This window comes from Callithrix jacchus, chromosome 6, assembly GCF_049354715.1.
Source record: "Callithrix jacchus isolate 240 chromosome 6, calJac240_pri, whole genome shotgun sequence".
NCBI classification, from domain to species: domain Eukaryota; kingdom Metazoa; phylum Chordata; class Mammalia; order Primates; family Cebidae; genus Callithrix; species Callithrix jacchus.
The window spans coordinates 142,552,867-142,565,052 of NC_133507.1; the positions used below are offsets into that span (position 1 = coordinate 142,552,867).

At 38.9% G+C, this 12,186-nt stretch overlaps 1 long non-coding RNA gene across 1 annotated transcript in view; it reads right to left on the bottom strand.

Annotated features, from left to right (window-relative positions):
* The window catches only part of LOC118154674 (uncharacterized), a 155,555-nt gene extending 144,232 nt beyond the window's left edge, over positions 1-11,323 (bottom strand). Inside the window, exon 1 of the long non-coding RNA XR_004744878.3 lies at positions 11,198-11,323. This is a non-coding gene — a long non-coding RNA (uncharacterized LOC118154674). The remainder of the gene's footprint in view (positions 1-11,197) is intronic.
* Between the last annotated feature and the right edge of the window lie 863 nt (positions 11,324-12,186).

Sequence of the window (12,186 nt, forward strand, 5' to 3'; positions counted from 1 at the left end):
ATGTTGTAATGAATTCAAGAAATCTCTATGGTAACTTCTAGATACATATCTATCCAAATAACTATTTTTCATTTGTCTCACATATTTTAGTTTTTATGTTTTATCATTTGTAAAATTGTGCTTTAGGTTCTAAGGTACACATATTTTATTTTACACATGGACTTGCCTTGCCACCTGACTGCATTTATGTGAACATTAAATACACACATACAAACACATGCGTATATGCAAATACACATCCAAATTTCTAAAAATAGTTTCAAAACTCAGGAAAAACTGATACAGTTAGTACAGAGCAGCTGAAGATATTTTATTGAGATTGTTAAAAGGAGGAAGATAACTATACTAGGGAAATGAGATAATTTAAATGTTCTGACAGTCCAGTAGTCTGGGCAGAAAGAAAAATGTATTTCTTCCTTAGTTGTCATTTGACAAAAAAGAAGTAGAAGACAAACTCGTCCTCATCCTTAATTGAAATGCTACAAGACCACAGTAATCAAAACAGCATAGTACTGGCACCAAAACAAAGATATAGACCAATGGAACAGAGCAGAGGCCTCATAGCAATGCCACACATCTGCAACCATGTGATCTTTGACAAACCTGAGAAAAACAAGCAATGGGGAAAGGATTCCGTGTTTAATAAATGGTGTTGGGAAAACTGCCTAGCCATGTGCAGAAAGCAGAAACTGGACCCCTTCCTGACACCTTACACTAAAATTAGCTCCAGATGGATTAAATATCTAAACATAAGACCTAACACCATAAAAACCCTAGAAAAAAACCTAGGCAAAACAATTCAGGACATAGGCATAGGCAGGGACTTCATGGCTAAAACACCAAAAGCAATGGCAACAAAAGCCAAAATAGACAAATGGGATCTAATTAAACTCCAGAGCTTCTGTACAGCAAAGAAAACATTATTAGAGTGAACCAGCAATCAACAGAATGGGAAAAATTTTTTTCAATCTACCCATCTGACAAAGGACTAATATCTAGAATCTACAAAGAACTAAAGTAGATTTACAAGAAAAAAACAAACAAACAAACCCATTCAAAAGTGGGCAAAGGATATGAACAGACACTTTACAAAAGAAGAAATCCATAAGGCCAACACACATGAAAAATGCTCACCATCACTGGTCATTAGAGAAATGCCAATCAAAACCACATTGAGATACCATCTCACACCAATTAGAATGGCGATCCTTAAAAAATCTGGAGACAACAAATGCTGGAGAGGATGTGAAGAAATAGGAACACTTTTACACTGTTGGTGGAAGTGCAAATTAGTGCAATTATTGTGGAAGACAGTGTGGTGATTCCTCAAGGACCTAGAAACAGAATGGCCATTTGACCCAGCAATCTCATTACTGGGTATATATTCAAAGAATTATAAATTGTTCTATTATAAAGACACATGCACACATATGTTCATTGTGGCACTGTTTACAATAGCAGAGACCTGGAACCAACCCAAATATCCATCAACGATAGACCGGATAAAGAAAACGTGGCACATATACACCATGGAGTACTATGCAGCCACAAAAAATGATGAGTTCATCTCCTTCATAGGACATGAATGAATCTGGAAACCATCATTCTTAGCAAACTGTCACAAGAATAGAAAACCAAACACCACATGTTCTTACTCATAGGCAGGTGTTGAACCATTGGAACATGTGGACACAGGGAGGGGAGCATCACATACTGTGGCCAGTTGGGGGGTGGTAGGGGAAGGATAGTAGGGGATGAGGAGGGTGGGGAGGGATAATGAGGGGGAGAAATACCAGATACAGGTGAAGGGGGGATGAAGGCAGCAAACCATCTTGCCATGTATGTACCTATGCAACAATCCTGCATGATCTGCAGGATTAAAGTACAATTAAAAAAAAAAAGAAGTAGGAATTAACTGAGCTGTAGCTTACAGAAAAGACATTCATATTGTCATTAAAAAAATACTCCAACCAAAGTAAGGAGAGCATATAAACACAAGCTGTATAGAAACATATGTCAATTTCATTTACAGTGGACAAAGGCCAAGGGACGGAGTTGACACCATACAAGTCTTGACTACCTTTATGGAGGTAACAAGCCTGGATCTGCTCTGAGAGGTCAACCAAAGGGTACCTGAGTACCTAGTGAACTAGGTGAGATTGTTCTGTTTCCATACTCTTTCATATAATTTTCCCTGCTGCCATTCAGTCACATTCTGCTCACTCCTACACATTGAAACCTATTCCTAGGGAGGATCTGATATTTCCTTAGTTAAGTCTTTTTATTTTAGGAATCTTCAGTGTTTGAATTTGCCTCCAATGTGAAATGCAAGGATTTTGCCTTCACTATTGAGCTTGGAGAAAGAGGAAGAGATTTATTTGGGGTGGAGAATGAGAAGCCTTCCTGGTGACTGCCTCTTCCTCGAATTGCCTTTCTGCTCCAAGGTAATGACTTCAGTGTTGTCAACGAGAAAGCACCTGAGCTAGTAAAGAGAAGCCAAGCAAGAGAGAGATTCACCCCATTGCCACTCATTAAATACTTTGCTCATAAAAAATTTTGGAAATATATTTATTAAAGATCACTGTGTGTAACAATTTCTAAAATGTCATTTGGGATGTTACATGAGTGATCAACGTGAGGATGACATGAAAATCCTGAACTATTTCTAGCAGATTTTAGCAGTGAAAGGCATTTGGTTTAATACTGTAAATACAGTACCAAAGTTTGCAAATTGCTGAACCATGGACCACAGAGAGGTTAAAAGCATGGGTATTTGAGGCAGATGGCCTGAAGGTTTATGTCCCTGCTGCGTCATTTACAATCTCCATGATCATGGGCAAGTTACTTAACTTCTGTAAGCCTTAATTTCCTCCGCATAAGCTAAAATAAAGGTTTACCTTCCTTATGAGTATGGTAAGACAAATACCTTAGATAATGCATATAAAGTAATCAACACCATGCCTTGAACACAGTAATTGCTCCAAAAATGTTAATTATTGCCACTACCATTCTATTATTATCAGAGTTGTTATTTTTTCATATATTTGCTCAAAAATACAGTGGAAATATAAGCATGTAAATGTTATTGGGTTCAGTATAATATACAAACATTAGCATAAGTATTTCCTGTCTCATGAGCTTTGCATGGAGATCACCTGCTAATGAATGTGGAAAAATAGAAATAAATTTAGAAGATTTCTGTAGAATTGAAGTTATTTTCAGGTTCTCTGTTAGAAAAAATAAAAGCAGTAAAAAAATTTTATCTTAAAGCACTCCGTTAAATCAAATGCTTTGAAATATTTTATTTAAAGAAATGCTAATTCGGATATCTTAAAAAAGAATGAGATCTAAAAGATATCAGATGGCAGACCAAAAGAAAACTGGGCATAATTTTCCAAAAAATATTTTATACTCTGTCCTTGGTTTTCATTTATTTTGGGGTAAGTTTCCATGGAGTTCTATCTTTGTGGAGTAATTGAACGAGGCTGATGTTTAAAAAGCCAGAAAATATTCCAGAATATTAAGCCTGAAAGCTAACATAACTTTCCCTTTAGAAGCATTTAAGAGAGATGGGATTTCTCTAACCTGTAATCAAAGATTACTTGGATCAGAATCACCTGGGGGCATTTGTTAACAAGGCAGATTCCTAAACCCCAGAGGCCACATTAAATCAGACTATTGTCCCAATAATACACATTTTTAAAAGAATCTCTTTACATTGTTTAAAAGTCATTTTGATAAATGCTGGGCAAATAAATGCCTTCTTTGAATATTTTAAAGGAAAGCACTTCTTTTGCTAGTATTTATTTTAAATGAAAGCTCCTCATGGCCAGGTTTTTAAAAATTATTGTTATTAAGCTTTGGCTTTATGAGGCTAGCGAATATGATTCTCATTTCTGGCAACCGCCAAGTATTAGAAATGGATCATCACAGCCTTAATGAATGAATGCACTGAACTAAAGGATGAAGGAGGTAGGGGCGTTTCCTGTGCAGTCTCTATGCGGTTGCTTGCCTGCTCAATCAAGTGTTCATTTACACCTCCAGGACATTTCCTAATTGAAATGGGTCTATTTAACCCAGTCCATATAATACATAAAAGCTGCCTCATATACATATACATATACATATACATATACATATACATATACATATACATATACATGGGATCTGAGATAACAGGCAGAACGTGAGGGAGAACATTAGCTGTCTCTATGCAAAAATGTTTAAATAAATTATTAAATGAAACATTAAAACCAGTCTTCAAAGGATAGCATTTTTTACCAGCCCCCCCATAGGCTATATCTTTTTTGCAATAGACCTATTCATGTAAATTGGGAGCCATATTCTATGAAATCTGTGAGTAGCATTTCCACATGTGGTGTTAGAATCATTGAAAGAAAGAGACACTAAATTTCAGAAAGATGAAAGAAAAAAAAACATTAAATGGCCTAATAAAATTTAAATTTGCAAAATACGATTTTCTACATTTTCATCTGGGCATAAATTTAATAGATCACCACCTAGATGTATTTGGGGTTTCTGCCAAATCTCTTTAATTTCTTTGAGACAGAAATTATAAAAGCAGAGAAGGGTGTGTGTGTGTGTGTGTGTGTGTGTGTGTGTGTGTAAAACAGTCAAATGTTATAAATTGTCTTTTAAGATTACATAAGTCTACTTGAATTTTGTTTTCTTTTTGAGATGGAGTCTTGTTCTATCACCCAGTCTGGAGTACAGGGGTGCAATCTTGGCTCACTGCAACCTCTGCCTCCTGGATTCAAGAGATTCTTCTGCCTCAGCTTCCTGAGTAGCTGGGATTACAGGAGAGCACTACCACGCCCGACTAATTTTTGTATTTTTAGTAGAAATGGGGATTTCACCCTGTTGGCCAAGCTGGTCTCAAACTCCTGACCTCAGGCGATCTGCCTGTCTTGGCCTCCCAAAGCACTGGGATTATAGTGTGAGCCACTGTGCCCAGCCTTCTTAATATTCTTTAATCTGATTTTAAAAAATAAAAAGGAAAAAAAAATTTAAAAAAAAAAATAAATAAATAAAAAGGGGCTTGAAAATTAGAAGATGTTCTAGAAAATGAGGTATGTTTGTGCCTGCCAGTATTTTTGAGTCCTATCATTAAAAAAGTACTCAGAATACTGTTTTAAAAAACTATAGCAGAGTAAAACAAAACTAACCAAAGCCCACCCCTCCAGACCTCCCCCCGCCCCGATATACACACTTACTTCTTACTACTAGGAAATATCTATCTTCAGAGGAAAAAAATCCCCATGAATTTCAGGGGACTGGAGACCGCTTATTCACATCTTGTGTTCTTCCAAATGCTAAACATTTCTTTGCCTAATATTCCTTCATTTTTCTCTTTCTTAATATTGCTTTCTGGTATGGACAGGCATTTGGGTAGCAGCCAATCAGCACTTGGGAAATTACTGGAAATCACAAAGTTACTCACTGTTGCTGCATGGTGAAAATGCTTAGATTATGCCTGAGATGGCATTCACCATCCATCCCACCCTTGATTCTTGAGGAATCTGTTGTCTAGGCCCCAGAACTGTATTTATGGTTTTCTTAATGAATCCAAAGCCATGTGACTAACATGGTAATTGCTAACATCTTTGTTTGATTCCAGCAACTTAGAAATTCGTGGCCAATGATTACCGTTTTCTGATTTCTATCCCCAAACTTTTGGCATGTTAGATTGGTGTCAATTTTGTATTGGGTTCATTTGTGAGACCCAGTGAGAATGAACTCCTTTCTTAATCCATCATGGCTTTCTGGTAACTCCCCTAAAGTTTCTGAGATGAGACCTTTCATCAATCCAATGCATCCCCTAATTTTTTTATCACAGGATGTGTTCTGAGCCTTCTGATCCTTTCTGTGTCCCTGTTTCTTAGAGAATCCCATCTTTAGGTCAATACTGGCTTTCCTTTCCAGATTTCGCTATTCCTTGCAATCAGTCCTAAGATCTTTTCCATCATCATGGAGATAAGATGGTCTGGTTGATGCTTCATCTTCAGTATTTGAAAAAAGATCTCCATTTCTCCTGGGCTCTGCCATTGGCTGGTTTCTACACAACCCTATCCATGTCGCTAATGCCCAAACAACCCCCAGACTTGGAATCAATAAACCAACTCATTCATCTCTTTGCTGCATGTGTTGAGGGGCAGCATGTCTGAGTTCTCTCTTTGTACAATATCTCCAGGATCTTTAGGTTATCTTCCAGCACGACAGCAAAGTTTTGAAGTTCAAATACACATCCAACCTCTTCCCACCCTCCCTTTAAATTGCTTCTGCAGGACTTGAACTGACTGTAGGCAGATAAGACTCTACCTCAAGGATTCTCTAGGAGTTCAGGGACTTTTGAAGAGAATGTGAGAGAATCCATGGGGAGATCACTTTAAGGAAAACCAAATACAATGGTTTTTAGGTGGTGTATTTGGCTGTTCTTACATTGCTATAAAGAAATACCAGAGACTAGGTAATTTATAAGAAAAGAGACCATTGGCTCACAGTTCTCCAGGCTGTACAGGGCGCATAATGGCATCTGTTTCTGGGGAGGCCTCAAGAGGTTGACAATCATGGCAGAAGGTGAAGTGAGAGCAGGCCCATCACGTGGCAAAAGCAAGAGCAAGGGTGAGCGAGCAGGTCCTGCACACTTTTTTTTGAGACATAGTCTTGCTCTGTCACCCAGGCTGGAGTGCAGTGGCATGATCTCAGCTCACTGCGACCTACGCCTCCCAGGTTCAAGCAATTCTTTGCCTCCTGGTTTCAAGCAATTCTCTTTCTCAGCCTTCCTAGTAGCTGGGATTACAGGCATGCACCACCATGCCTGGCTAATTTTTTGTATTTTTAGTAGAGACAGGGTTTCATTGTGTTAGCCAGGATGGTCTCGATCTCCTGACCTCGTGGTCCGCCCACCTTGGGCTCCCAAAGTGCTGGGATTACAGGCATGAACCACCGTGTCAAGGCAGTTCCACTCACAGCCAGACCCCATGAGAACTCACTCACTATAGTGAGAAGAGCACCATGTGGATAGCAAAGTTTACTTATGAGATATCCACCACCATGATCCAGTCACTTCTCTCAAGGCCCCACCTCCAATACTAGGGATTACATTTCAACATGAGATTTGGGTGGACAAATCTCCAAACTATACCATCTGAGGACCACATATGATAATGTCTCATTAGCAAAATGTTAATGTTCTCTTGACACTCAGGGTGCCCAGGGCTTCTTTCTTATTATCACCACCTCCATCATCACCCTGTAGCCGTATATTTGGGTAGTACTTTATTTTTTAACTTTCAAAAGTGCTATCACCCCTCTTGTTCACATAACCTCACAACCACTCATTAGCTCTGACATTTACTGGAGTGCATTCATTACTTAAATGAAATTAAATCTAAAATCAGCACATCAGGCAAAAATTGTGTAGAATCAAAATTGCCCTTCAAAAATCTCTTTAAAAGCTCATAAAATGTAGCACAAATGATTTTGTGTTTACTTCGTCTTCCTTATGAGGGCAATCTAACCATCTTCCTATTGCATTGAAAAAGATTACTTTTTTTTTTTTTTTTTTTTTGAGCATCAGAACTACTAGTTTATATGCCTTTGAGGCCTTGTGGTAGGAAAACTATCACTGCTGTTGTGGTTATTTGCTGAATCTGTATAGTTGAATTTGTACAGTCAAATGCTCATATGACACAATGCTACTGAAGTCTGTCCATGTAAAGATCAGAAGGGATACAGGCGAAGTGAAATTAAACAATTTGGCTAACGTCACAGCTAGATACTGAAAGAAATGAGTTTGATACCCCAGTCCTAAATTAGAGTTTCCTCCTATTAGATGGAAATTGGCTAATTACTTCTATCTCTGGGAACTGATTGATTGCTAATGTTTGCCTGGTTTCCTGAATTGATTAGGGCTCTGAAACTGAGTCTGGGCTCAGCAAAGAAAAGCACAAAAGTCGTCAGCCTGGATGGGCACGGTGACTCATACCTGCATTTTGGAAGGCCTAGGTGGGAGGATCACTTAAGGTCAGGAATTTGAGACCAGACTGACCAATATGGTGAAACCCCATTTCTATTAAAAATACAAAAAATTTAGGTGGGCATGGTAGTGCACCCCTGTTATCCCAGTTAGTAGTGAGGCCGAGGCAGGAGAATTGCTTGAACCCAGAGGGTAGAGGTTGCAGTGAGCTGAGATCATGCGTGCCCCACTGCACTTCAGCCTGGGCGGCAGAGTGAGACTCCATATTAACAACAACATCAACAGCAAATCATCAGCCCACCATGGGGCAGAGGTGAACTGCTCATCTCAAATTTGCAATTTTCCCACTAGACCATACTACCCAATAACTTGAAATGGGAATATGAAGCAAAAACAGAGGGAAAATTAGAAATATTCTTCCTTTCTCAACCTATCTGTACAATCACATGAAAACTTTAAATTCAAAAACTAATCAAATCTTTCCAATATGGTTTCAGTTAAATGAGGAGGTATAAGAAACAGGAGAAAACATTAAGAGAAGAGATAATTGATTAACTTTTAAGTGTATCTTTCTGATGGACAAGTTCTTAGAGTATTCATTAACTAATGGAATTATGGCAGTATGTGATTGCTGTCTCTATAGAATAGGAGGTTAAAAAGTGCAAGGGCATAATTGCCCCTCATCTCTCAAAGAGCTGGGAAATGGCCCCGGCACATTCACCTATGCTGAGAAGGATCAAGGATCTTATTGATATTCATGGTTATATTCGTCTAAGCCTCAGTAGATGCTTCCACTTATGGACAGTCCTAGAGGATTAGGGGAAAAGAGAAGAAAAAACCTGACGCTACATTCGGGAAACAGCCATTTAGAGATGGTGTTGCACTGGGTTCATGATTCCAGGGGGATTCATCTTGACAAAATATTTTACCCAACCTCCTTGAAGACGGCTGGAAACCAAGTCCTCTTAGCCAAGCATTTATGCTGTCTGCCCCAAGCAGTGGTCCCTGATTAAGCATGATGACAGGACAGTACGAGAACCATCTTACACGCCTGCCTCTTAGAAGTATCTTTTTACAGAACAAGCAGGGTTGGGTTTCTTTCACTCTGACATAAAGGGTCACCTTCTAATTCGATGGGAAGGGGAGGCTTATCTGTATCTACTGCAGAATGCCCAAGAAAGCAGCCTGATTCCTGCTGTCACTAGACATTGTTTGTCTTCAATACCTCTTACTGCAAGAGTGGGCCACCCACCCTCCTTCAGGTTTTAGGAAAAAATTTATCTGTCCAGGGTCTTTGACGGTGGCAAATTTTTACTCAAGATTTGCGTGTTAACCATGGTGTCAAGGTACATTGAGGAGAATTTCTAATACTTCAGAATTGGAGACAACTTCATCTTGAATAATAGACATGAGCTCTTCTAACTGGTTCTTTGATTCTTCTGGCCATCTGGATTCTCTCCCTGCCATCTCCCCTCTTAGTGGTCACTGCCTCCCTTCATGGCCTCTTCCTGGCCTCCCCTTCCTTGCCTCAGACATGTCTAGCATAGCTCTTCTGGGCTGCTGATACTCTGGAGGGGTCCTCACCCCTAGACTTCTTGGTTGCCATCTGGAACTCCTAAATTTCTAAGTCCATTGTTTTATGATGCCTTAACTCTAATGTGGACCTATGGCAAGTTTTTGTTCATTTTGTTAATTAGTTAATTGTTTCAGAGAAAGAAAGCAAGAATTAAAATGTACTGAGTCTCTACTAAATGCTAGGTATGATACTGGGGACATTTAAATGGTTTTATCATTTGAGAAATAAACTACCTCTATTTCTCATGGTGTTTTGGCACGTGGGCACTGAATTCAGGCAGACCAGGTTCTAATCCCAGCCCCAATTCACTCATAAACTCTTAGGCTATTTAGGTTATTTAACATTTCAATTTGTTCATCTGTAAGGCAGGCATAACAATCCTTGAAACACAGGCTTCATGTGAAAATTAAATAACTCACTCTGTGAAAGAAATGCACATTGAAGCTTGATTAACCACATACCACTGCTACAATTACTAGTAATATTATTATGAAATTATTAACTCTTTCTGAACAGTTCAGTTGGAGAGACAAGATACATGCTTACTTCCATTTCCATGACATGATCACTCCCTGGGAGTTCAAAGCCAAAGTAGTCCAAAGATAATTCCCGCCAAAGCACCCTTGTAGCGTCAGAGGCCTTTGAACCAGAACTCCATCTTGAACAAGGGCTAGGTGAAATAAGGCTCAGACCTACTGGGCTATATAGTTAGGGCTATATAATTAGACATTCCCAGTTAAGCATTCTAAGTCACAGGATGAGATAAGAGGTGGGTACAAGATACAGGTCATAAAGACCTTGCTGATAAAGAAAAGAAACAGTAAAGAAACAGGCTAAAACCCACCCAAACCAAAATGGTGATGGGATCGTCCTCTGGTCATCCTCACTGCTACACTGCCATCAGCACCATGAGAGTTTACAAATGCATGACAACGTCCAGCAACTACCCTATATGATCTAAAAACAGGAGGAACCCAAGCTCTGGAATTACCAGCGCCATTCTCAGGAAATTCATGAATAATGCACTCTTGTTTAGTATTTCATCAAGAAATAACCATTAAAAGGGGCAATCAGAGGTCCATGCTGCTGCTCTGATTAGGCACTGGCCATTCTTTATTTCTTTACTTTCTTAACAAACTTGCTTTCACTTTATTCTGTGGATTAGCCTCAAATTCTTTCTTGCACGAGATCCAAAAACCCTCTTTTGGGGTCTGGATTGGGACCCCTTTCTGATAACAATAGCATACTGTGTTTATAGAGTGCTGGGTTTACTGAGGACCCCTCAGGAAGGGGATCACTCCCATCATCAAAGGTCTCAAGGGTTATACACCAGCCTGTCTATTCTTGTTTTCAGAGACTGATAGTGATAGAAAATCTCTTTCCATATTTCACAGCTTCAGATATACTCAATTATATATTAGTGTTTTCTCATTACTAACATAGTGTATGAAAAGAATGGTGAACAGGAGAATTGCCTGAACCCAGGAGGCGGAGGTTGCGGTGAGCCAAGATCTCGCCATTGCACTCCAGCCTGGTTAACAAGAGTGAAACTCCGTCTCAAAACAAACAAACAACAGCAACAACAAAAAAAAACAAATAAAAATACAACATGAATCTCTTACCTTGTGCCATGAATTCTCCTTGATGGCTGCTCTCTACCTGTCCAGCTTCTGTTGCACCCTGGCTGTGCTTGTTTTTCTCCAGCTAGGCTCTTACAGCAATAGAATAGAGTGCCATTTTACAAAAACAAAAAACAAACAAAACATCCAAACCAAGAGCTTTCCTCCCCCACTTAATTCTTTCTGTGCCAGCAATAGAATAGAACACTGTTTCATGTGAAACACACAAAAAATGAGGGCTTTCCTAAAGACTGGTAATAACTACTTATCATTTCATAATGGATACAAAGATTTCATTTATTATGTCAATAGAAACTATTAGCATATGTAGGAGTAAAATTAATCCTGAAAAATATGTGAGACCTATATGAAGGATAAACAAGAAATTTTAGTGAAAGTCTTAAACAGCAGGGATATGAGAGTCAATATTCATGGAACATGGGGAGTTTTTGATGACCTTAAAATAAATATAAGTTAATGCCTCACCTACCTATGTGGTTGGATACAAAGCTAAGCTGGCAACGACTGTCTAAAACTCACCATTGGTTCTCCCATCCCCTAACACCCCTCCTCCTAATTTCTTCATATTAATGATCCCAACATTCCCCATATCATTAAATTTTAACCTCATCTTTAATGCCCCCTTCTTCATACCATGAATCTGTTTCCATATATTATTGAACACATACACTATACCAGGAGCTACTTGATAAAAACTTACAAGGCTGACATTTCCACAGTGATGTACTATTCCCTAGTATATCAGAAGATACTCCTAAGTGTCCCTGCTTCCTCTCCCTGTGGTCACTAACCTAGTCTAGGCAGAATCATGGCAATCCTCTTCTTGCAGATCTTGTTTTACACCCTCAGTCTTCATTTTTATCTTAGAAAGTCATTGCAGTCATCTCCCAGTGCAGTTCTGAATATGCTACTCCCCCGATTACAAAGTCTCAATTGCTTTCCATTTTATGCCCTCGAAAGTCCCAAATTTA